This window comes from Panthera tigris, chromosome A1, assembly GCF_018350195.1.
Source record: "Panthera tigris isolate Pti1 chromosome A1, P.tigris_Pti1_mat1.1, whole genome shotgun sequence".
Taxonomy (NCBI): domain Eukaryota; kingdom Metazoa; phylum Chordata; class Mammalia; order Carnivora; family Felidae; genus Panthera; species Panthera tigris.
The window spans coordinates 184,431,963-184,456,397 of NC_056660.1; the positions used below are offsets into that span (position 1 = coordinate 184,431,963).

The 24,435-nt window shown below is 36.4% G+C and overlaps 1 long non-coding RNA gene across 1 annotated transcript in view; it reads left to right on the top strand.

Annotated features, from left to right (window-relative positions):
- LOC122240425 overlaps positions 1–24,435 on the top strand; it is a 112,768-nt gene that overhangs the window by 78,272 nt on the left and 10,061 nt on the right. The window contains exon 11 of the long non-coding RNA XR_006220166.1: positions 10,926–10,975. This is a non-coding gene — a long non-coding RNA (uncharacterized LOC122240425). The remainder of the gene's footprint in view (positions 1–10,925; positions 10,976–24,435) is intronic.

Below are 24,435 nucleotides of genomic sequence, written 5' to 3' on the forward strand. Positions count from 1 at the left end.
ACTCATCTGGCATTTGTCTTTCTCTGACTGACTTATTTCACTTAGCATAATACACTCTAGTTCTATCCATGTTGTTGCAAATGACAAAATTTCATTCTTTTTGATGGCTGAGTAATATTCTGTTATATATATTTGTATGTGTATATATATTGATGGCTGAGTAATATTCCATTATATATATTAGTATGTGTGTGTGTGTGTGTGTGTACACACACACACACACACACACACAGACAAATCTTTATCCATTCATCAGTTGATGATCATTTGGGCTGTTTTCATAATTTGGCTATAATTGATAGTGCTGCCATAAACATTGGGGTGCATGTGCCCCTTTGAATCAGTATTTTTGAATCCTTTGGGCAAATACCTGATAGTGCAATTACTGGGTCATCGGGTAATTCTATTTTTAAGTTTTGGAGGAACTTCCATACTGTTCTCCAGAATGGCTGCACCGGTGTGCATTCCCACCAACAGTGCAAAGGGTTCCCCTTTCTCTGCATGTTCACCAACATCAGTTGTTTCCAGTTTTGTTAATTTTAGTCATTCTGACAGGTGTGAGGTGGTATTGTGATTTTGATTTGTATTTCCCTGATGATGTTGAGCATTTTTTCATGTATATGTTAGTCCTTTGTATGTTTTCTTTGGAAAAATGACTGACTGTTCATGTCTTCTGCCCATTTCTTAACTGGATTGTTTATTTTTTGAGTGTTGAGTTTGATAAGTTTTTTATAGATTTTGGGTACTAGTCCTTTATTCTATATGTCATTTGCAAATATCTTCTCCCATTTCATCAGATGCCTTTTAGTTCTGTTGATTGTTTCCCTCACTGTGCAGAACTTTTTATCTTGATGAGGTTTCAATAGTTCATGTTTCCTTTTGTCTCCCTTCCCTCCAGAGACATGTCTAGTAAGATGTTGCTGCAGCCAAGGTCAAAGAGGTTGCTGCCTGTGTTCTCCTCTAGGATTTTGATGACTTCCTGTCTCCCATATAGTTCATATAGTTTGAATTTATTTTTGTGTATGGTATAGTATTCCATTGGATATTCTTTCCTGCTTTATCAAAGATTGGTTGACCATATAGTTGTGGGTCCATTTCTGGGTTCTCTATTTTGTTCCATTGATCTGTGTGTCTGTTTTTGTGCCAATACCATACTGTCTTGATGATTACAGCTTTGTAGTATTGCTTGAAGTCTGGAATTGTGATACCTCTTGCTTTGCTTTTCTTTTTCAACATGACTTTGGCTATTCGGGGTCTTTTGTAGTTCCATACAAACTTCAGAATTGTTTGTTCTAGCTCTGTGAAAAATGCTGGTGGTTTTGATAGGGACTGTGTTGAATGTAAAGATTGCTTTGGTAGTATACACATTTTAGCAATATTTGCTCATTCAATCCATGAGCATAGAATGTTTTTCCGTTTCTTTGTGTCTTCTTCAGTTTTTTTTTTTGTTTGTTTCTTTCATAATGTTCTATAGTTTTCAGTGTACAAATCTTTTACCTCTTTGGTTAGGTTTATTCCTGGGTATCTTATGGTCTTTCGTGCAACTGTAAATGGGATCAATTCCTTGATTTCTCTTTCTGCTGCCTCATTATTGGTGTATAGAAATGCAACCAATTTCTGTATGCTGATTTTATATCCTGCAACCTTGCTGAATTTGTGTATCAGTTATAGCAATTTTTTGGTAGAGACTTTTGGGTTTTCTACATAGAGTATCATGCTGTCTGCAAAGAGTGCAAGTTTGACTTCCTCCTTGCTGATTTGGATGCCTTTTATTTCTTTCTGTTGTTTGATTGCTGAGGCTAGGACTTCCAGCACTATGTTGAACACTGGTGAGAGTGGACATCTCTGTCATGTTCATGACCTTAGGGGAAAAGCAAGAGAGAAGATATTTTAAAATTGGTTATGTTAAGGTATTTTTTTAAATTCTTAATTGCCACTTAGAATTATCTCATCCATTTTATTGTGTACCATTGCCAACCAGGATACTAAATATATTTCATTTGTCATGAATGCCAATTTACTTTATGCATTTTTATATACACAGGTAAGCTGGTATAGCAGATGTGGAAAACAGAACAGAGCTAACCTCACTGAGCTCAGGGATTTCTAAGATGCCCATGTTTGGGCTTCAGGGACATCTGTGCTTGTCTGGAAATTGTCAAAATTTGTATAAACGTGCATTTTTTTTTTTTTTTTTGCTTTAAGAGAAACTGTAATTTTCATCAGTTTCTTAAAGGGATCTATAATCCTAGAAAACATTATAGTGTCCTGTCAACTTTGGGTCATTTAAAAGAAACTATTTATCATAGCTACATATTAATATATGCTATCATATTAAGATATTTTTGGCATTTTGAAGTAAACTATAGACAATGCTAAAGTCCTAAATAAATTTTAGAATTAAATACATTTTTCCTACGTAAGATATACGCATACAGTCGAGTAATAACTTTCAGATATTTAGCTTAAAATATATAGTAGCAATTATTATCTGTATCAAAATTGTATTTTGACTAATATGCATTTATTAACTATCTCTGTTGCTTTCTGGATGTTAGCTTTATTCTGTTTGAGTGACTTTCTCCATTTTCAAGACAGCTCTTCACATAGCCCCTGACCTTTATAATCCTCCACTTTTCCAATAGTAAAGGTCTATCTCTTTTTAACATTTCCAGTTTGAAAAAAGTTAGGGAAAAATTTGGTCTGTCTCACATACTTATTCCCATTTCCCTGAGGCAGAGAGGATGGGTACTACGGTTAGCACATTGTATTAAAACATGTTTGGAGTGAGGAGCAGGGATAAAAGGACGTACCCCACCCCATCCCAGGAGCCTATTATTCCTAGGAGTTAAGAAGGATGATGGGAAAATAAAATGATAAATCTTGGCTAGAGGGAATGTATTTCAGGAAGTAATGTGAAATATGGCACAAATATTTGAATTTGCATGGAAATTTGCAGGCAACTATGGCAGTAGCATCCTCTCTGGGTTGTAAGAAGTATAGAATATAGAAATAGACAAGGGCCAGATTGGGAAGACTGTGTATGCTATGATAAGGGATTGAAATTTTATCCCACATACCAGGGTGTTGTAAATATTGCATTAGCGTCATAGGAGGAAGAGGGATTTGTTAAAATGCAGATTCACCAACTCAACACTAGACACAAAGAATCCAAATTACTGGGGGCCCGAAAGCCTGCATTTTAAAAAAAGCACCTCAGGTGATGCTTATGTGCACTAAATACTGAAAGTCTCTGCTAAGAAGAATAGAGAAATAGGAAGAAACAAAATGGCACAAACTAAAACATCTGTTAATGTGGCTACAGGCCCCAGATTAAGTCGATTTTGTTCCACATGGCAATGTGTGAGCTTGAGGCACATGAGGGCATGTCCTGGGCATATGTCTCAGAGTGATTGTGTTCTAGCTAAACATTTCAAGGAAAACACCATGCAGTGGCATAGACTTTCAAGAATGAAAATGATGGTGAAATATCCCCACTTTAACTTATACAAGAGAAGCTTTAAAATCCTAGAAAACTTGGGATCCCTCTAAGCATGAAAAGTTCTGTCTTTTAAAGAAGATGCAGAGGTTCTGAAAGACATGTTAGTGAAGGAGGCTATAACCTGAGATCACTAGCCAGAGAGATGCTGGTAATCAGCGTATTGTCCTTAATCAGGAGAATTCAAGTGTTAAATAAATATCCAGTTTGCTGGTAGGTTTTCCTGACTACCTTTATTAGTCAATTTTACTTATCAGCATCTATTAGGAAAAGGTTTCTGCTACAGTGGATTGTCCTTTGCTATGCTGCCTTCTGCCCTTTGTAAACAGTGTTTGGGTTAAACAACAAGTGTCCCAAAGATTTTGCTCATGAGTTCCCAGTGTTTGACCAGGGATTTAGGCTGCATAGACTTAAGAGGATTACATGAAAATAATTGTAGCTTTTTTCTTCTTTGAAAACAAAGAAGTCTAAAAATTGGGTTCAGTTTCAGCTCAGAATATTCAGGTTCTTGCCTCAACCGGCTGTTGAATAGTTTTGTGTTCTTGAGAAACTATTTAATCTTTTTAGTTTTTCTGCCATCTTGCTCATCCCCACAAGACAATGAGTGGCAAATAAAATGATATAATGGAAAAACTCTATTGAAATACATACTCTTTTATAAAAGCAATGAGTTATTCTATAAAAGAAAGTGCAGCCAGTTATACAAAATTTATTGTAAAATATATCATTGCCCCTAGGAGTTTAAAATCTAAGACAATACATATGCAGGAAGAAAAAGCTCCATGCAAATGCTATTATAACTGGGAAAAGTTGTGAAATCTGGACATAAAAACGCGTCAAGAGTTTGGAAATGTGCCCATTTACGGCAGAGTTCTTGACATCAAGTAGAATAATGATTCCATTTAAAATTCTGACAACTGCTGTTACCTGTTTTTGTTTTGTTTTGTTTGAAAAGTATTACTTCCTGCCTTTTCTGCTCTTCTGTGCTAGGCTGATAGCAAGATTTGAAAGTTGATGTGTACCTCACATCAGGTGAGTCCATAAATGAAAAGAAGCCTTCCAAAAGATTTGCTCTTTCAAAGCCTTTCTTTGGGTTTTTCTGATGTGACCTGATCTTAATGTTAAGTTTAATCCCAACAAGCTGCCTTTGGTTTACTGGCCTCTGCAGCATAGCCCTCACTCTGCTCTTTGATCAGTTATCATGTTGCTTCGTGCTGCCATTACATCCATCTTGCTTGGCAGCTTCATTATTCTTACTCTTGAGTCTCACTGCTCCTTTGTGTACAAGAATATCTGTGTAGAATTATTGCTACTTTGGTGCAGTTATTTGGCCTGCTTTTTCTCAAACCCAGTGAAAAGTAAGCAAGTGAAAGAGTGTCTGTGGTTTAAGGGTTTCTTTTCGGAAGATTATGAACAATTCAATTTATAGCATTGGTAAAGATGGACAGCTTGTGAGTGTGTTGATTGCTGTTTGTCATAATAGGATCTTGTATATCCAGGTGCCCAACATTTGAACTCCTTTAAAATAGCCTAAATATTTGTCAGGGAGGAAAAGTCCATTTTCTTAAAACCTCCTAGACATATAGGACTGTTGTCAGTTTGATGGTGTGTGTGTGTGTGTGTGTGTGTGTGTAGCCATGCAGGAGCACCCCTTAACAGAAGAACTAATGTGGGACACCCACAAATCTCTCCTCTCCAGTATGTACATTTAGGCCTAGATCCTCTGATACAGCTGAAATTGGCAGCAGACCATTAGCAGGATTGAGCAAAGCTTGGTAAAACTCCTGATAATTTTTAAGTCTTTACTTTCCCTCCAAAACAGCTTTGGAATCAGACAAGTTTTGTGTTCAAAAGTAGGTGCCATTTGTCACTGTGCTATCTTGTATATGTTACATTAGCTTTCTGGAAAATGGGGACAGTAAACTTCTCATAGGTTTGTTGTAAGGCTTAAATGTGTAATATATAAAAGGCCCCAAATAGTACCTGACATATAGAAGGTACTCAGTAAATAGAGATCTATCCCGTCACCAATTATGTTTTCCACCTTGTGTTTATTTATTGTGATGGCATGAGACATATCTGTTCATATTTTCTGTTGGCCAATATTTTACTTTAGAGGATTTGTAACCTCAGTTCCTCAAAAGCCTGACATTTTTACGCATCTTAGGTATGCATCTTGGAGAGTCTCAAAACAGTTCTGATTAGCAAACTTAATAAAAACATAGCTAAATTAAACCAACCAAACTCCTTGTTCTTTAATAAATCTCTTTCAATAAGACTTCCTGGATTATAGTAAGAATTACCTGAGGATAAAATATTAATTTGTTTTTAATTCAGTGCACTGCAATGAAGTATGCTGATATTATTAAACTCAACTTTTCTCTGACTCGGGGTCAAAACTAAATCACTATCAAGTAGTAAGGCCACATACCACAGCAACACACAGGCTGAAGGGCTTTGCAAACACTGCAACTTTAGGAGAAAGTTTAATCAACCAGAGCAAAGCTATATATTTAATGTACATTAAAACATCATAGATGAGGGATATTAAGTTCATTGTTTACTTTGATTTAAATTATTGAAAGACATTCAGCAAGATAAAATGGTTTATCTTCTATGGCTTTCTTTGGATGGTCTCTATGATTTAAAAATCTTTTTATAAAAGGAGAGAAAAAGGGGAGTTTGGTAGTAAGAGAGCTGAATCTCAGAGGGCCATTTACATATTATTGAAATTGCATAGACAACACTGAGAGACAAGCTATTAAAAGGCTGTCTGGCAGTAGTAAAGGTTGTGTGGTCTCTCTTCTTCCTTTGCTCACAGGGTTGAACATATAACTAACATGCTGTTATCAGTCTCCTATGAAAATACTGTTGCTATTTTTTCATCACTGAGTGCCAGAGTAAAATACTCATCTGCCTTCCCAGGTCTGGCAGGAAATAAAATAAGTGAAATGCGCTGGGCAGGGTCCATGGCCAGCTGGATCTCACATGCTAATGGTCTCTGAACCTCACCTCCATAATTATTGCCACATCTAAGTTTTCAAGAAAAAAACGAAAATTAGATTTTTATGTAAAAGTGTCCCTTTATATAGTCTATAGGAAATTAAACATGTGTCCTTCTTTAGAAAGCAAATTTGAGCTACATGGGCCCATAATTTGACCCTGCACTCAAGCACAAAAAGCCACACCCAATCTGGATTTAACTTTCTTTTTGTCTTATTGCTTTACTCACACCTACCACTACCACCCCCCACTCTCACCTTTTACATACATACATACATACATACATACATACCCAGAGTACTTACCCTCCCGTTAGGTCAAATTGTTTATCCTTTCTGGAACACATCAGTTACTTTCCTACCTCCCTGCTCTTCCATTAGCATGCATGCTCTCTTCCTGGGCCCCTTTCCACACACCAGCTCATGAAATCTCTACATCTTATTCAAGTACTAGCACATGACAAGTCTTCTGAGTTTTCTGTGAGCATCTGATCCCAGGACTAAGATGAATTCATGGCTCACTTATTGCACTTCTATACTTCCTTGCATTATGATTCCTCATTTGCATGTCTATTTTACTATTACTCTTTAAACTCTGTTCACTCCAGTGTTGCTGGGAAGAAAAGCACAATGGCCATAGACAAAGTGCACCCAGTCCGGTTTGGCAACCAGAAAGACTTCCTGATTTGTTATCAGGTCACAATTCCTACCATTACTTCTTGAGATAAGGCCACCTCATGGGCACAGGAGCCAGGCTTGCAGGCTGTCTGCTTGGACTGCTTTGCAGAATGGATATTTAGAATTTCTGAGTCAAGCTCGATAGGGCAGATGACTCACAGTTCTTGGTTTAATAAGGCTGATTTCACAATCTTAGTTCAGTCCAAGCCTGGAGTAGTTCAGTCCAATCTTGTCTGCCTCATTCCAGTCTCTCCTAGCCTTGACACTCATGAAAGAAAGCTTTATCAGGAAGGGGGAGGCCCTTTGTGATACAACTTTGGCAAGTAGTTTGAGCGATAGAGCATTTATTTTCCATGATCTCTACAAACAATTCATTCTTAACCCCTATTCCTGCTCATCATATTGCTCCCGAAGTCAGATTTTAAAGCTTTCTTATTCTAACTGGACTGGGAGCTTTCTATGGGGGTAGAGCTATATCTTGTTAACTTTGGTATCTTCAGTGCCTAACAAACAAAAGGAGCTCAAATACTTGTTAAGGGAACAGTCTAGAGGGAAGGATGACTATAAAGAGGGTGTAAGATCTTGCTTTTCATTTATAACTAACATTTTGTGACCTAGGCTGCCAAATGTACCGTGGGCTCCTTGACCAGTCTCACGTTTACTAAACAAATACAGTGTAGGCTAATAGCACACCACACTGGCACCTTCTTCACATTTTAGGCAGATGGAGCAAACATAATTTGCTATGGTTTTATTTTATTTTGTCTCAGCCCTTATTGAACTTGGAGCTTACTCAGTATTTGCTCAGCCCAGTCAGGGACCTTGTCAAGATCAATGGCTGTTCTCACCACAATTTCCTCGCCTTATAGTTAAAATGATATGTTTTCAAAGAAGATTTAATTTTAAGATGAATTTAAGATTAAATTTACTCATTTTGACTAAGAATGAAGCTATCTGAACATATTGTGGTATGTTTTCTAGTTTTGTCTAAAGACACTTGGAAAAGAAGATAATATCAAAATGATAATCAAGTTAGTAAAAATAGCAGTCATTTATTGAACATTTTATATGTGCCATGGTCTGTACCAAGTGCTTCAGAGAACTGATGGATTTACTCTGCAACTTTCTTCTGAGTTACAGATGAGATCCTACAACTCAAAGTTGTTAAGTAAACCACCCAGATGTGTAAGCTAATAAATGTTCGTCTGCACTTAAAGCCTGAACTCTTTCCATGATACCAAACTCCGAGAATGCAGTTTTACTTCCATTGTCTTCACAATCCAAAATCCAAGTTAGTCATTTTAGTAGTTCCCCAGTTCTCTAAATTAGGGGCAATTTGAGGATGACCCTTGGACATAAGAGGGTGAATGCAGGGCCTGCTCCCAGGAAGTATGTTCTCTGAAAGTCCCCCATTTTATACTTTAATGTCAGTCTTGATCTCTGTTCCTTAATAGCTGTCTTATAGCCAAGTGAAAAGTAAACCTTTTGGTAATTACATCTACTAACTCTGCTTCTCTTGGGGCTCATTATATTAAAATCAACAACCAAGTGATCACAGTTTACAACCAGTACCTCACATGCACTGGGAACCTAGGATAAGACTGATGTTGGAAAGTTCAGGAGAGATTACCAATACAATGTTTACTTCAACATTGAATACAGGGAGAGAGGCACTATTTGTCTTGCTGAAGAAGATTTAATAAGAAGATTTGGGATTTAATAACAAACAGAAATATAAAGCACCTTCCCAGGCATAAGGGCTCTGGTGATATGTGTGAATAGTAGGTGAATACATAACAAGAGTGCCTTCTGGGTTGGTTGTTTTGCATGGAAGTTTCTTTATTTAAATATTTACATTTTTAGGGGCACTTGGGTGGCTCAGTCGGTAAAGTGTCTGACTTTGACTCAGATCATGATCTCACAGTTGGTGAGTTCAAGCCCTGCATTGGGGCTCTATGCTGACAGATCAGAGCCTGGAGTCTGTTTCAGATTCTGTGTGTCCCTCTCTCTTCTCTGCCCCTCCCTCACTCACACTCTGTCTGTCTCTCAAAAATAAACAAACATTAAAAAATGTAAATATTTACATTTTCAATCTATACTTTTAATAGTATAAGATATTTACTTAAAGCTATTTTTCAGTGATGGTATCATGGCTTCTATTGGTTTCCTGGTAAGTATGAATATTTCTTTGCACATAATCTACAAACTCGAAAAAAATAGCATAGGATTTGAAATTTTTATCAAGAATATTTAAAAGCTTAAATGGTAAAACACTTGACTAACAGTGACTTTAATAAATAGAGGTTTATTTTCTTTTTTATGACAAGGAATCTGGAGGTAGATGGCTCCTGGAATTGGTTTAGTGATTCAGTATTATCAGAGATGGTATCTCTGTAATCTTCTCATTTATTTCCATATGGTGACAACATAGCTGCTACAGCTCTGGGCATCAAATCCACATTCATAGCAGGAAGAATGGAAAAGGAATCATTAATTAGGAATCTCTTTTAATCAGGAAAGCAAAAGCTTTCCTAGAAATTCCCAACTTCTGCTTATATATCATTGTCCAGAATTTTGTTTCATGGCCATCTCTTTCTTTCATGGCCATTTCTTACATGGAAAGCTGGAAAAATGAGTATTTTACTTTTCTAGCCACTATAGTGGAAGTTGGTATGGAATAAGGGAGAGAGAAATGATTCTTGGATCTGCCAACTAGTTGTATTTTTTGCTGAAGCATTAAATAAGATACCTGGAAGGCACTTAGCAGTGAGTCTGACTTAGAGTAAGCAGACATATAGGGGTGATTGTCATTACCAATAGCAAGGAAATAAAAAGTGCTCCCTTGGCAATCTCCTCTCTCCTTGTTAACATTGATGAACTTTGTTTACATGCTATAAACCCACTAAAAATAAGGGATCCTACTTTTATTTTAAAACTTTAGAACTTTTCACTTTCTTACATTAATTTCCATACGTGTCTATTTGGGTTGATGAATTTAAGATAAAAACAAATCATTTCTGTTTTCTGATTTATAGCATTCTCTACTCCCACAGAAATGGGGAGGAAAGAATAGTTATTTGAGGACAGAGTGTCATATCACCCAAACCTTTCTCTCTCCAACATCATTTGATCTGTGATAAAAAGGGAAAAAAGATTCTGAGAGGTTGAGCAAATAGCAAATAACTTCACCTCTCTAATGCCCCGTATTTCTTTTCTATATTAGAAAAATATATTGAAGATTTCCAATCTCTGAATGGAAAGACATATGATAAGCATATTATACTAATGTTGATACACTACTGTCCTTGGGAAAGTATGGAAATCTTGGCAAGAAGTGGAGTGTCGTTTTAAAATTATCTTTTACTGATAACAATAAGAAATAAATAGGTTGATTCTAGTTGTCATCAAGCTGACTTTTATTGAAAACTGAAAGAGGAAAATGTAGCCCCAAGGGATTACATATACTCTAAGCAAACTGTTACTTGATATCCTGGAATTTCTTTTTTAAAAAATTTATTTCCCCAAAGTTTACAGGATATTTTAGTTCTCAGATTAAGTCACATCTGTTTTAGAAGTATCCCTTCAGATCTTAAGACTAACTTTGCTGAAAAGTATATTGGATAACTATAAAGACTTGACCTGGAAATTGATAGTAATGTTAGTTAACTGGTGTGTCACACCTGAATGCAAGTAATAGCAGAAATATTTAAATCTGTAATGAAACATTTAATTTCAATGTATTGCAGGCAAAAGAGACAAATGGGGAAAAGTATGCTCAGCAAGTCAACATATTCAGGTAAAAAAAGTGTGTTAAGTTTTTAGAAAGATTTTTCAGATGATAATAAGGTATGTAAATGATCTCTTGACATAATAATGCTATGGAACAAATCACTCCAGAACAAAGATATTTAAAACACACACATTTATTATTTTTCATGAGCATATGGGCTGGCTGGTTGGTTACACCAATATAGTCTGGGTTGGTATGAGCTGGCCTAGATCATACATCTGTGGTTGTATGGCAGGTTAACAAAAAGCTGTTTTCACTATGATGGTTTTAGCTTGGACAGGTTGTCTTTTAGACCATAAATCTCTCACATGCCTTCATTGGACAAGCCTTGGTATATTCATTTAATGGTGGAAAAGGTCCAAGAATAAGCCAGCCCAGTCATGCAAGAGGGTAAACAGAAACATACATGTCCTTTTCAAGCCTTTGCTTGAAGCACATTAGCTAGGGTCCCATTGCCTAAAATAAGTCAGATGATAGATTCAGTGTGGGAGAGAACACAGTTAAGGATCAGGGTTTAGGAACCATTAATGAAACCAAGCTACGACACCAGGCTTATTTTTGTTTTTGTTTGGAGAGTGTACCAAGAACAAGCCCTGTTCTCTGAATACTTTGGGTAACTTTGGTTGTATTGTTACTAATTTGCTGCAGAATTTTCAAACTAGTTTCTATGAAAACTAGTTTGCTTTTGCTTTTTCCAGATGGTAATTATGGTATTCTCAGACTTGATACCAATTTTCTTTTTATTTTTTTTTTGAGAAGTTTTATGAATATTGCAACTAATTGGCTATATCACCACAAAGCCTTTATGTTTCTTCTCAATAGATAGAGGCTTGTACTTCTCTCATAGAGCAGTTATTATCCTTGATTAAAGGGAAGCCCTATCCATGAGAGAAAAAAAACCAAGTATTTCTAGAAATAAGTTAGACTAGGCAAGAAGATAGACTGGGATAAATTCCATATTGGTGTAATGTGCTACATCAAACTATGACACTTGCATAAAGATTCTTATATGTAGGATGGTGTGGATGTTGCCTACAGCCATTGGAAAACTTTGCCCTATAAACACCTCAGAGATGTGACTTTATCATAATTGCTTAGTTATCTGTTTGCAGTTATAAAATGTCACTGTCACTATTAGAAAAATTTATGTTATTGCCTTAAAATTTTTATAACTTTTTGAAACATTGCCTCATATAACCAGATCATTCTCTGGCAAACAGAGCATCTCACATTTTGCTTAGGCAACTTGAGTTTCCAAGGCATATGTTGAAACTTAACATACATCTCTGACCCACACCTAATTATTCCTAACTTAATCTAACCTTGCCACTATAAAGTGGAAAAGTCCAGACTAAAATTTCAATGTAAAAGTTTCCACTTAAATGCATAAGGGAATAAAAGTGAAGAAACACAGCAATTATTTTCCAAGATGGAAAGAAAATGCAAATGAGCACTGCTTGTGAGCTTATGAAAGATATATGAAACAGGATAAAGCGGCCATCTGCTAAAATAATTCAAAAGCAAAAATTTGGTTAGTTATTGACTGGTCTTAATAAGCTCAAATGTTGTTAGTTCACCCACAAAGAATTTCAATCTAAAATCAACTCTTCATTATTTTTGAATCAGTGTTCCATGATCTGTGTCAGATCACCATGGCTCACGCATAGCAGCAGGTGGACCAGATGCTGAACATTAAATTAGCAAAATAACAAGGCAAAATTCTCCTTGCAAGCTCTGATTCTCTCCTTGCCTTCCTCCTACACACAGAAATTGGAGACAAAAAAAAAATGGAGAGAGATATTAGGACAGACTGCAATTATATGGCACTGGGTCCTTGTTTTTGTATTTAACCTTGTTTTGTTTATGTATTAGTTTCCATTAAAGCATGCTATGTGGTAAATAGCTGATAGTAGATGCCTATGTTACTTCTCTAAAGGTTATTTATACTTTCTCAAGTCTAGATCACTTGACAAATAAACTCAAATCCTAACTCAGATGCTGGTACTTCTATTTAAAAGGGATTTTTTCTGGGTTCTCTTTTTTCTATTTTGCCTTCTTCACAATGTACATATATCCATATGTTTCTTTTCAAAATGGCTGTTGGCCTAGACACAGACATGGTCAGGAAAGAAAGTTATTAATCTTTTATGGATGGCAAATAGCTTATGTGCACAGGTATTGAGATACTGGATTTTACTCCACTTCAGCCATCCTACCCTTAGAAGCTGATCAATCAGATTCTTATGCTAAATGTTTGAAGTTTCCTACTGTTATTGAGTATGCCATAGAAAATAACAAAAAAGAGGGCAGACATATGTATCTTATGGTCCTCAGAGCGGCCACAGTTTGTCTGTATGTACACCGTGGAAATAATAAATAGCCTCTTCTAAAGAAAATAAGTTTTCTACATCCTATATCACTTAGCAGCACAGAGATATTGAGTCAGGTAAAATTATATCTTGACTTTTGAAAGATCTCACTAAAATAACAGGAATAAGAGCAAACCTTTTCCAAGAAAAATAGTTGTGCATTTATATATTACATTATATTATTTATGATTTATTACAAATTATAAGGAAATAAAACATCATAATTGTATTAGTGATTGCAGTTGACAAATTTTATTGCTACCTTTTGAAACACAAAAGCAATTAAATATTTAAAAGAATAACACAATTGAATATATGTTTTCATTGTTACATTAAGTGCTAAACAGATGATTTATGGCATTGTTACTAAGAATACACGTCACTATTTTGACTAAAATAAATTTGATTAGTATCTTACAAATGCAATAGACATTGCTGTTCTCGCTGGTCATGGAGACTGAGGAAGACTGAGTTTATAGCACTCAAAAAAAATGCTAGAGTTTCTTATAATGTTGATGGTAACATAGCAGTAAAAATTCTAGAAAATGCAACTTTCTAAAATATAGAATATGAGACTACTTAAGAGGACAGTAAAATACTCAATCCCATGGAGATTTTTGAACAGCCTAGGTGAAGACATAATCTGAAGACATTTGTATTGGTGCTTGCAATAGATGTGCTAGGTTCCCTAGCACAGAGGCTCTGCAGGTTGTATGAGGCCCCTGAACACTGGTGCTAGAAGGAAATGCTTAGCTGTGGGCTTGTATGGAAAGTGGCTGGATGTAGTTTCATGATTATAATGGAAAACTTTTTGCTACAGAAAAAAGAATATGAATGTAATTGGAAGGAGGGCTATTATGAGAAATCTGCTTTTACAAACAAAATTCTGAAAACCTTACTGAATGAATTTCTTGGAAGCTAGATTCACCAAGACTTTATGAGCTCCAAGTGTTCTGTGATGATGTTTTCATTCTCTAGAGCAGGGAAGAGCAAACTGTAACCCACAGACAAAATCTGGCTCATTGCCCGTTTTTGTTTTGTTTTGTTTTAGAGCAATTTTAGGTTTACAGAAAAATTGAACAGAGTTCCCATATACTCTCACCCCCTCCAAAGTTTCCTCTGCTGTTAACGTCTTGCACTGGTATGGTACATCTATTAAAATTCATTAGCCAATATTGATACATTAGTATTAACTAAAGTCTGTAGTTTGGATTGGTGTTCACGATTTGTGTTGTAAATTCTAGGAGTTTTGACAAATGCTTAATGTCATTTATCTGCCAATATATATCAAGTGGAATAGTTAGAGTCACTGCCCTAAAAACCCCCCTGTGTTCCACTTATTCATCATCCTCCTCCCCATGCTTGGCAACTACTGATCTTTTTATTGTTTCCATAGTTTTTTCCCTTTTCCAGGATGCCATGTAGTTGGAATCATACAGTATGTAACCTTTTCAGATAGACTTCCTTCACTTAGCAGTATGCATCTAAAGTTTTTCCTCATCTTGTCATAACTTGAAAGCTCATTTTATTTTATTTTTGAGAGACAGCGAGAAGAGAATGTGTGCACGTGCTTATGAGCTGGGTGGGTGGAGGGGTAGAGAACCTTAAGCAGGCTCCAAGCCCAGCATGGAGCCCAACTAAGGACTCCATCTCATGACTGTGAGATCATGACCTGTGCTGAAATTAAGAGTCAAATGCTCAACTGACTAAGCCACCTAGGCACCGCTTGATAGCTCATTTTTAGAATTACTCAATAATATTTCATTTAATGGATATCCCACAGTTTGTTTAGTGATTCACCTAATGAAGGACATCTTGGCTGCTTTGAGGTTGTGGCAGTTTTGAATAAGCTACTGCAAGTATCTACATGCAGGTTTTTGTGAGAGTATGTGTACTTTTGTTAAGAAACCACCAAACTGTCTTCTAAAGTAGCTGTACCACTCTGCATTCTCACCAGCAATGGATGAGAGTTCCTGTTACCCCACATCCTCACCAGTTGTTGGTGTTGCCTGAATTTTGGATTTTGGCCATTCTAATATCTGTTGTTAATTGCCTATTTTTGTAAATAAAATTTTATTGGAACACAGATAGGCTCATTCATTTACATATCGTCTGTGGCTGCTTTCATGCTACAATGGCAGTGTTGAGTAGCTGTGACAAACACCATATGGCCCACAAAGCCTAAACTATTTACTGTCAGGCTTTTTATGGAAACTTGTCTTAGAATATTTTTTTTCTAGCACATCCCCTGATGAATTATACAAAATTTGTATGATATATTTGTGTTTTGTTCATGAGAATTATCACGAACCCACTCACGTCTTTCACTAGAGTAGTGGAGTAATCCATCACTAATGCAATAACTGAACAGGTCCATCCTATAAAGAACTTGGAAAAATAAGGCTTCTGTGTTCCTTTCTTTAAAGGACATGAAAGAAATGGAGGTTTCTCAAAGCCAACAGGATATCATCACAAACTGTAAAACTACAAATAGAATAATCTTAAAATCATACATGAACTTTGTAGCATGCAGATATGGGTGGTTATGTATATATGTACATATATGTGTAAATATCTAACAGTTAAGAATAAGCTTTATCTTCTGTACTGCAAAGGAAACAGTCAACAAAACTAAAAGGCAACCAACGGAATGGGAAAAGATATTTGCAAATGACTTAATCAGATAAAGGGTTAGTATCCAAAATCTATAAAGAACTTACCAAACTCAACACCTGAAAAACAAATAATCCAGTGAAGAAATGGGCAGAAGACATGAATAGACACTTTTCCAAAGAAGACATCCAGATGGCCAACAGATACGTGAAAAGATGCTCAACATCACTCATCATCAGGGAAATACAAATCAAAACCACACTGAGATGCCACCTCACGCTGGTCAGAATGGCTAAAACGAGCAACTCAGGAAACAACAGATGCTGGCGAGGATGTGGAGAAATGGGAATCCTCTTGCACTGTTCGTGGGGATGCAAACTGGTGCAGCTGCTCTGGAAAACAGTGTGGAGGTTCCTCAAAAAATTAAAAATAGAACTACCCTACCACCCAGAAATAGCACTACTAGGAATTTATCCAAAGAATACAGGAGTGCTGATTCATAGGGGCACATGTACCCCAGTGTTATAGCGGTGCTTTCAACAATAGCCAAATTATTGAAAGAGCCTAAATGTCCATCAGCTGACAAATGGATACAAAAGATGTGGTTTATATGTACAATGGAATACTACTTGGCAATGAGAAAGAATGAAATCATGCCATTTGCAGCAACGTGTATGGAACTGGAGGGTATTATGCTGAGTGAAATAAGTTAGTCAAAGAAGGACATATATCATGTTTTCACTTACGTGTGTATCTTGAGAAACTGAACAACAGACCATGGGGGAGGGAAGGGGAAAAAATAGTTACAAACACAGAGGGAGGGAGGCAAACCATTAGAGACTCTTAAATACAGAGAACAAACTGAGAGCTGGTGGGTGTTGGGGGGCATGGGAGAGTGGGTGATGGGCATTGAGGAGGGCACTTGTTGGGATGAGCACTGGGTATTGTATGGAATCGATGAAAGATGGAAATCTATTCCCAAAACAAGAGCACACTTTACACACTATATGTTAGCCAATTTGACAGTAAATTATATTTAAAAAGAAAAGAAGAAGCTTTATGATGGAAAAATCCTTGTGATCAGGATTACTTTCTCCTCAATTGTTAAAAATTATACCCAGCAACAAAAAGCAAACACACTACTGATATATACAATAACATGGATCATCTTAAAAGATGCCAGACAGAAAGGAATATGTGGGATTTTTTTTAATTGAAAAAGAAAAAAGGGAAAAGAATATGTGCTTTTCATAAGTGTTTTGTTTCAACATTAATATAATTATCTTAAAATACAGAATTTGGTTGTTGTGAGAGAATGTGGCTTGGAATATAATCAAACATGTAAGTTATTATGGCATGTAAAGATAAAGACAAATTTATTCTCACGGACTCAATGTGAACTATCTATTGGTCACAATATCCCATGAAACTGTGTTTTCCAAATCTGGCTGCCAAGATTTCCAAGGCTAGCTGCAGTATACCTGGTTTATAATCTGAATTATGGATCACCCATGGTAATTCTGATACTGTTGTCCCAAAGACCATCATCATTAGATATGTACCACATATCTAAGAAATTCTTTGGAAGTGGAGAACCAATGTTCACCATGCCAGTAATGCTAGGGAACTTAATCTATTTTGATTTGTAATTTATCCATTATCATTAAATGAAATTTCTTTTGATGATGTGTGGATGTCCAATTTCTTTCAGAAATATTTTTTCTTTGAAATAGGAATGTGGAGTTAGCAGATCACTCTATCCTCAATCTTGCTAATGAAGTAACCAAAATTTTGATTCACCTCTCATCCCATGCAGTCACCTGACATTCTGTCTTAGTTTTCTGATTATGTAGCCACAGACTGGGCATGGAGACAATCAATGCCCCAGTCACTAACAATGTCAACAACTGTGTGAGATTGTGGTACTGAGTCACTGCCTCCATTTTTGTTCAGTGGAGCACTGAGCACTTCAGCTTGTACTGCTTTTGTCTTTCAAGTTGTGATATCCAGGTCATCCTAAACCATTTTCATGCTTTGGTTCCTGACTAAGAACGTACATGAGAATGAGTTCATGTCCTGTGAAGAGAGAAAAGATCTGTCCACTGAGACAGTAGAATTGTTTTATGGCCCTGATTCTTTTACTACCTAGCAGTAAATTTTAAAGCAGGAGGCCATTACTGAGGTGGTTTTAATGCCTCGGTAAGGCAAACCAAAATCTAAGCCTGTGAATGCCTCAAGGTTCCAAAATCAAAATGCTAAGGACAACCAATCACAAACAGCCTACCGGGCTTTAAGCTATAGCCAATCAAATAATTTCCTTTCTTTGCAACCATACTTTATAGGTGTTTACCATAGTTCTTGTCTGCTAAGTGCTCTTAACTACTGATGGTTTAGCGCTGCCTGGTTACAACAGATTTTTCTCAAAAACCTCTTAAAATTTTGAATGTGCCTCAGTTTATCTTTCAACATAGGATATAGTTATAAAAAAGCCACAGATTTTCTCCCTTGCTTCTTCCTCTTTAAAATGTGAATAACAACTCTTCTTTTGATGTCACATTACTATGTATCAGTTATGATCATGTCAGTAAAAGAGCTAAGTGGAGAGACGCATTCATCTCTGTTCAACCCTCTGTTTTACCTCCCTGGTTTGGTTTGCCATCACTAGCCTTGGGCGTTACCAGAGGTTCCTTACTACTCTCCCAGTCTGCAGCAAAGCCTCTCGGCAGTTCACCATGGACTGCTTCTTGTGACTCTTCCTAAACCATGCATGTGAGAGTATTTGTTCTCTACTTTTAAAACTTCCTATTCCAGCGAGGCAATGTTTACTATCCTTTATTTAACATTTAAAGCTCCTTACAACTGGGTCTAATATGAACCTTCTTTCACTGATCTCAATTTATGGCTGCTGCTCTGTGCAGAGTAATTTTTGCTCTATGCCTCAATGTGTGCTATTTCATCTGCCGGGAATGCATTTCTTACCCTCCATTTCCATTTGCCTGGGATGCATTTTTTACCCACCATTTCCATTATAAACTTTCTAGTTCTTTTTTTCAAGATCAGCTGAAATGTTAACATCGTCTGTATTTTGCTAACCCCTCTGACCCAGTACTAATACTTTTTTCCCTTGTGCTCCTCTAATACCTACTTATTTCAAAAACTATCTTTGACACTTACGCTTCCTCTTAGTGTAGAGATTTATATACCTGATTTTATATATTAAGGTATTCATTTCTTGCAAACTTTAATGTGCAAACCTCTGAAATTGAGGTTTATCTTAAAAGTTCTATGTATATTTAATGATTTTCTTTTTTCCATAGAGTTATTACTTTGTTTTAAATTAAATGGATGGTGTCTTATGTTGAATGGATATAGTCTGTGCCTTGTGTCCCTTTGATGCAATGTAAGTTTCTTGGGTGGTGAGGACCATGTCTTACACAATTTTCTATTTCCACAGCCCCTTGCACATAATAGATAATCCATAAATGCTCTTAAAACAAATGGAATACATAAAATGATATAAAAAGGAAAGATATGACATACTATTCCTTGGGCTGTGTGTGAAATGAGATCCTGCACTTTGAAGGTTCTCTGGGAGTTCAAATCATAAATCCTCCAGTGGTCTTATCATTCATGCCTATTGTACACCTGTCACAGTTTACTGGGAGAGATATGAGATACATTGTCTCTCATGAGGTTTTGAGATGGTCTGTTTATTTTTTTTCTCTCATATCCAGCTACTGCATTAATTTTTATGCCAGACTGCTTAAGTAGGCAATAACACATTTTGCCTTGCTTTATTTTATTTCAGTAATCTTGCTCAGCCAGCAGGGAGGCCTATTAGTAGCTTTCTTGGAATCTATTTACAACATATTCTTTCTATTTACCAAGTATCATACTTTGCCGAAAGTCATCCAAACAGTTTTGGATCCTTCTTCCTGGCCCTAAATTGGAAGAAGAATCAATTTCAAATAGCTTAAAATCGATTTCCAATTATTTCTGTGCTTAAAGCATTGAGAGATTTACCTGGAAATTTTAATATTCTTCTGTTTTGTACCCTAAATTTTTTCCTCCATTTTTTTTAAAAGCACTTAAATGTTCTAGAAATTATCTTCACTTGATCTTTGAACCAAAGTATCTCTTTATCATTTCTCTTTCCCTCCTTGGATTATTATTCTTATTTTTGAAGAACAGAGACAAAATAAAAAAATAAAAGGCATACCCATGCAATGACTTTCTATTTTGATCATGCTTTTCTAATCTCTGTCTAGTTAATGAAAATAATTATGGAAGATAATATTTTATTTTTCACCTTTGTCATGTAATGTGGGAAACATTTTATGTCAATTATTTTATTTAATCTTTACAGTAAACCTACGAGCAAGAATTATTATTATCCCTGTTAAATGTAAGCCCGATAATGCCATTTCTCAAAATCCTCTAATAACTTATTATCTTGAAGATCCTTGCTATGAACTAAAAGGCTTTCCCGGCCTGTTCTCCAACTGTGATCTCATTACTGTCCTGACCTCATCTCTTAACACTCTACTTTAAAAAAAAATTTTTTTTTAACGTTTATTTATTTTTGAGACAGAGAGAGACAAAGCATGAATGGGGGAGGGTCAGAGAGAGGGAGACACAGAATCTGAAACAGGATCCAGGCTCTGAGCTGTCAGCACAGAGCCCGACGCGGGGCTCGAACTCACGGACTGCGAGATCATGACCTGAGCCGAAGTTGGCCGCTTAACGGACTGAGCCACCCAGGCACCCCTTAACACTCTACTTTTAATCTGTCTGCTCTAGCTGTCCTCATGTCTTGTCAGGCATAGTCTTGCCTCAGGGCTTTTGCACTTGCCACTCATGGAGCACTCTTTCCTTCCATGAACATCGACATGACGTGTTTTCTCACTTCCTTCATGTTATCACCAAGGTCATCTTGGCGACATCTTACCCGGCTCTATCTAAAATATTTACCTAACACATACCTCAGACCTCTCTAATAGTTCATATCCCATTCTCTTCTTTTTAAAAATGTTTCTTTCTACATTTATCATGTTCTAATATGTTTTCTATTTGTCCTTTTTGTTGCTTCCTTCGCTTAAAAGTATGAAGGCAGGGCCTGTAGCCTCTCCTGTTGACTTCTACATTCTCCAAACCTACAATGGTGTCTGACACATAGCAGGCAAATGTTAAGTATCTGTTGAGTGAATAAATGTATGAATCAGAGATATTAAGTAATTGAACATCTTTTAACTAGTAATTTGTGGAGCTAAGATTTAACACAGACCATTTTATTTTTTCACATTTAACTTTTGAATATATTTCAGGAATTGGTTACAAAAAACAATGGAAGGTTGCCTGTAGCATCTCCATAAGTAATTTATCTACATTATATTGTTTGACAAAGTAAACCAAGACTCTCTGTTCAGACTTGATATGGTAGACTCCTAAATGTCTTTCAGAAGCATTGTTAGATACATAATGCATATGAGTTGTCTTCTCTGAAATTATTTTTTAATTGAAATGTGTTCATAATCTTGTCATTTCTGAACTTCCAAATTATACTGCAGTCTGTTGATCAAGATTGATTCTGAGCATGTGGGACACATTTTAAACAAGAAAGAATCTTGTTTGTTGTTTGTAATGTGATGGCTAATGCACTGGAAACAGATTGCATGGACATTAAACTTCTGTCCACACATCTATGTTCAAAAACCAAACAGTAAATATTTGCCTTAATGATTGATTTTGCTGTGGGGTGCAAACTGTCATGGTTCCAATTTTTTGGTAGTGTTGTTCTTGTTCTTTTCTTTCTTTCTTTCTTTCTTTCTTTCTTTCTTTCTTTCTTTCTTTCTTTCTTTCTTCTTTCTTTTTAAGAACTTTGACCTGAATATAAACACTGGCAAAGAAATTATATTCTTTTACTACACATTTTGGGAGACTGGTATGGTGATAAGTTTCTGGAACAGAATATCGAGTATAATCAGTCTGCTAATAGGAACAGGAAGTCATTTCTTAAAATGATCCTACAGCCACCTTGCTAATGTCGAGGATGATTTGAGCTGACTGATTTGATTGCTGCTTTCTTCCTACAAGAGGTCTCAATGCATGAAATAACTTACATGTGTAATTTAGGTTTCCATGATTTCCAGCAACCTAATGATGCACAGAAAGCTGAAATAAAATTCCCACTTTTTCCCAGATAGAATATACACATCTAAACATCTGTCTTATAGAGACAGAAGGATATTATAGTTGATGGGAAGATGATAGCTTAATGCCTGTTTGGTGGTTTGATTTTCTAATAGATTATTTGAAAACTGTCCAGCTAGTGCTGTGGGGACCCATTTACATCTTTGTAAATAGCTTCAGGATAGAAAAGGGTAGGAGAGTAGGAGAGGCAGCTTAGTTTAGTATTGCAGACAATACTTCCTATACTATACTATACTATACTATACTATACTATACTATATTATACTATACTGATACTTTACTATAATTTTATACTTACAGACAAGTATCTGAATGTCTTATATTTGAATCACAGCTCTGTAATTCAACAACACTATAAAATACCCTTTCTTATCTTAATTTATCAAATTTTCACATATCATACTAGTCCCTGATTCTTTTTGATTCTCTCCCTTTACTTTCTGTCTTATGAAGCCCCAGACCATGTGGTTTTTGAAGCATACCCTTTCCTCCATTCAGAATTACTTTATCTATTCTCCAAATTTAGAATGATAAAATCTTGGGGACTGGGCTTACCAAGAAAATTCCCTTTGAAAGAGATCAGAAAAAAAGGAAGGGAAAAAGGATTCGTAAAAAAGACTGAATTCATTTTTTAAAAGCTTATTTATTTATTTTGAGAGAGAGAGAGAGAGAGAGAGAGAGAGAGAATGCTGAAAGGGCAGAGAGACAGAGAGAGAGAGTCACAAGCAGGCTCCACACCATCAGCACGGAGCCCGATGTGGGACTCAAACTCATGAACTGTGAGATCATGACCTGGGCCTAAGTCGAGAGTTGGTCGATTAACCAGCTGAGCCACCCAGATGCCCCAAAACTCAATTTGTTATAAGCAGAGGTGAAATAAGAAGTCTACAATCAGTCAAACGTTTAATTTCTGTTATCCCCATCAGAATGATTTTAACCTAGGGTCAGGCCTATTAATATTAGTGGCTCCATAATAGTCAAGCCAGATAAAAGCAGCATGCCTGTAACCCATAGTGTGTTCATGAGTGATTCAGAGATATGAAAATAGACATTTGGGAAGGTAGAGTTTTGACTTTTGCACATGAGAGCCAAGATATTACAATAGTAATTGATTCTTCAGTCATTCTGAGGTAAAATTTAAAGTTTGCCTTGTGTGTGGTCTTTATACTGAAAACAAAGTTGGGATGATGGAACTTTCTTTCTCTCTTTGGAGCATGTCCACTCTTCTTTCAATTGCTATTGCCAAGCTCCTGAAGGACAGTACATGTGGAGTTTTTGAACAAGTGAACTTTTTTCCTAACTTGGTGAGCTGAGCTGGATGATTTAGAAGAAACATTGAAGTTTCTTTTTACCTTTCTTCCTAGAGTCTTGAGCTAATTATAAAAGGTTAACTTCTTCTTTATTAGTCTCTAAAGGTCTCCAAAGCCTGCCTGATCCATCTTGGTTCTCACTGTATGTGTACAGATAACATACTGAGCTCCTTAACATAACAGCATTATGTTAACGTTATATCCATGATCTGTCTATGCCAGGATTTCGCTTTTAGACTCAGAACCAGTGTTCAGCAGAATGTACCCTTAACTCACACCAACCCTGATAAAATATGCTTGTCTAAGTCTTTATCTTCAAAATTTTCCTAAAAGCAGGGAAATGGTAACTAAAGGGATAATCCCTTTTCCCTCCACCCCTTCAGCTTATAATACCTTCATTTGTGAAAAAGTTTCTGTTAATGATTTTTGTTCCTAGGTTAGATGTTAAATTTCACCTCCACATTTATTTTTCTTTTGTGAGTGTGTATTGCTTTTTTTCACTGCACATGCAAGATTCCTGCCAAGTTTCCCCCCACTCCCCACCCCCTAATTTTGGGCAAAGAGCATGAGTGTGTGTTTAAGGGGAGTGGTGGAGGACAAAATCATACTTTATATAAATATTTACTTGCACAGTGAGATCAATGTGTTTCTGGTAGTCTTAGTTTGGATAATCTCAGAAACAGATCCTAAGACAAAGACTCAAGTGCAAATAAACATGAGTAGGGAAGTAGGGAAGAGATATGGAGAGAGTGAGGTAGCCAGCATAGGAAGCACCATCAAGGCAGCCACTGCTACTGGTGGCCAGATCTTAACACCTCGGGAAATTCTGAAAAATGGTGTAAAACACGTATTTTGCCTGCAGGGTGAGCAAGCTGTGCATTTATATAGCAATTCCATTCAGTAATTGGTTTAGGCTGCTCTCTGGGGTACAGGCATTAGTTCCCTGTCCCTTAGGCCTGCTGGA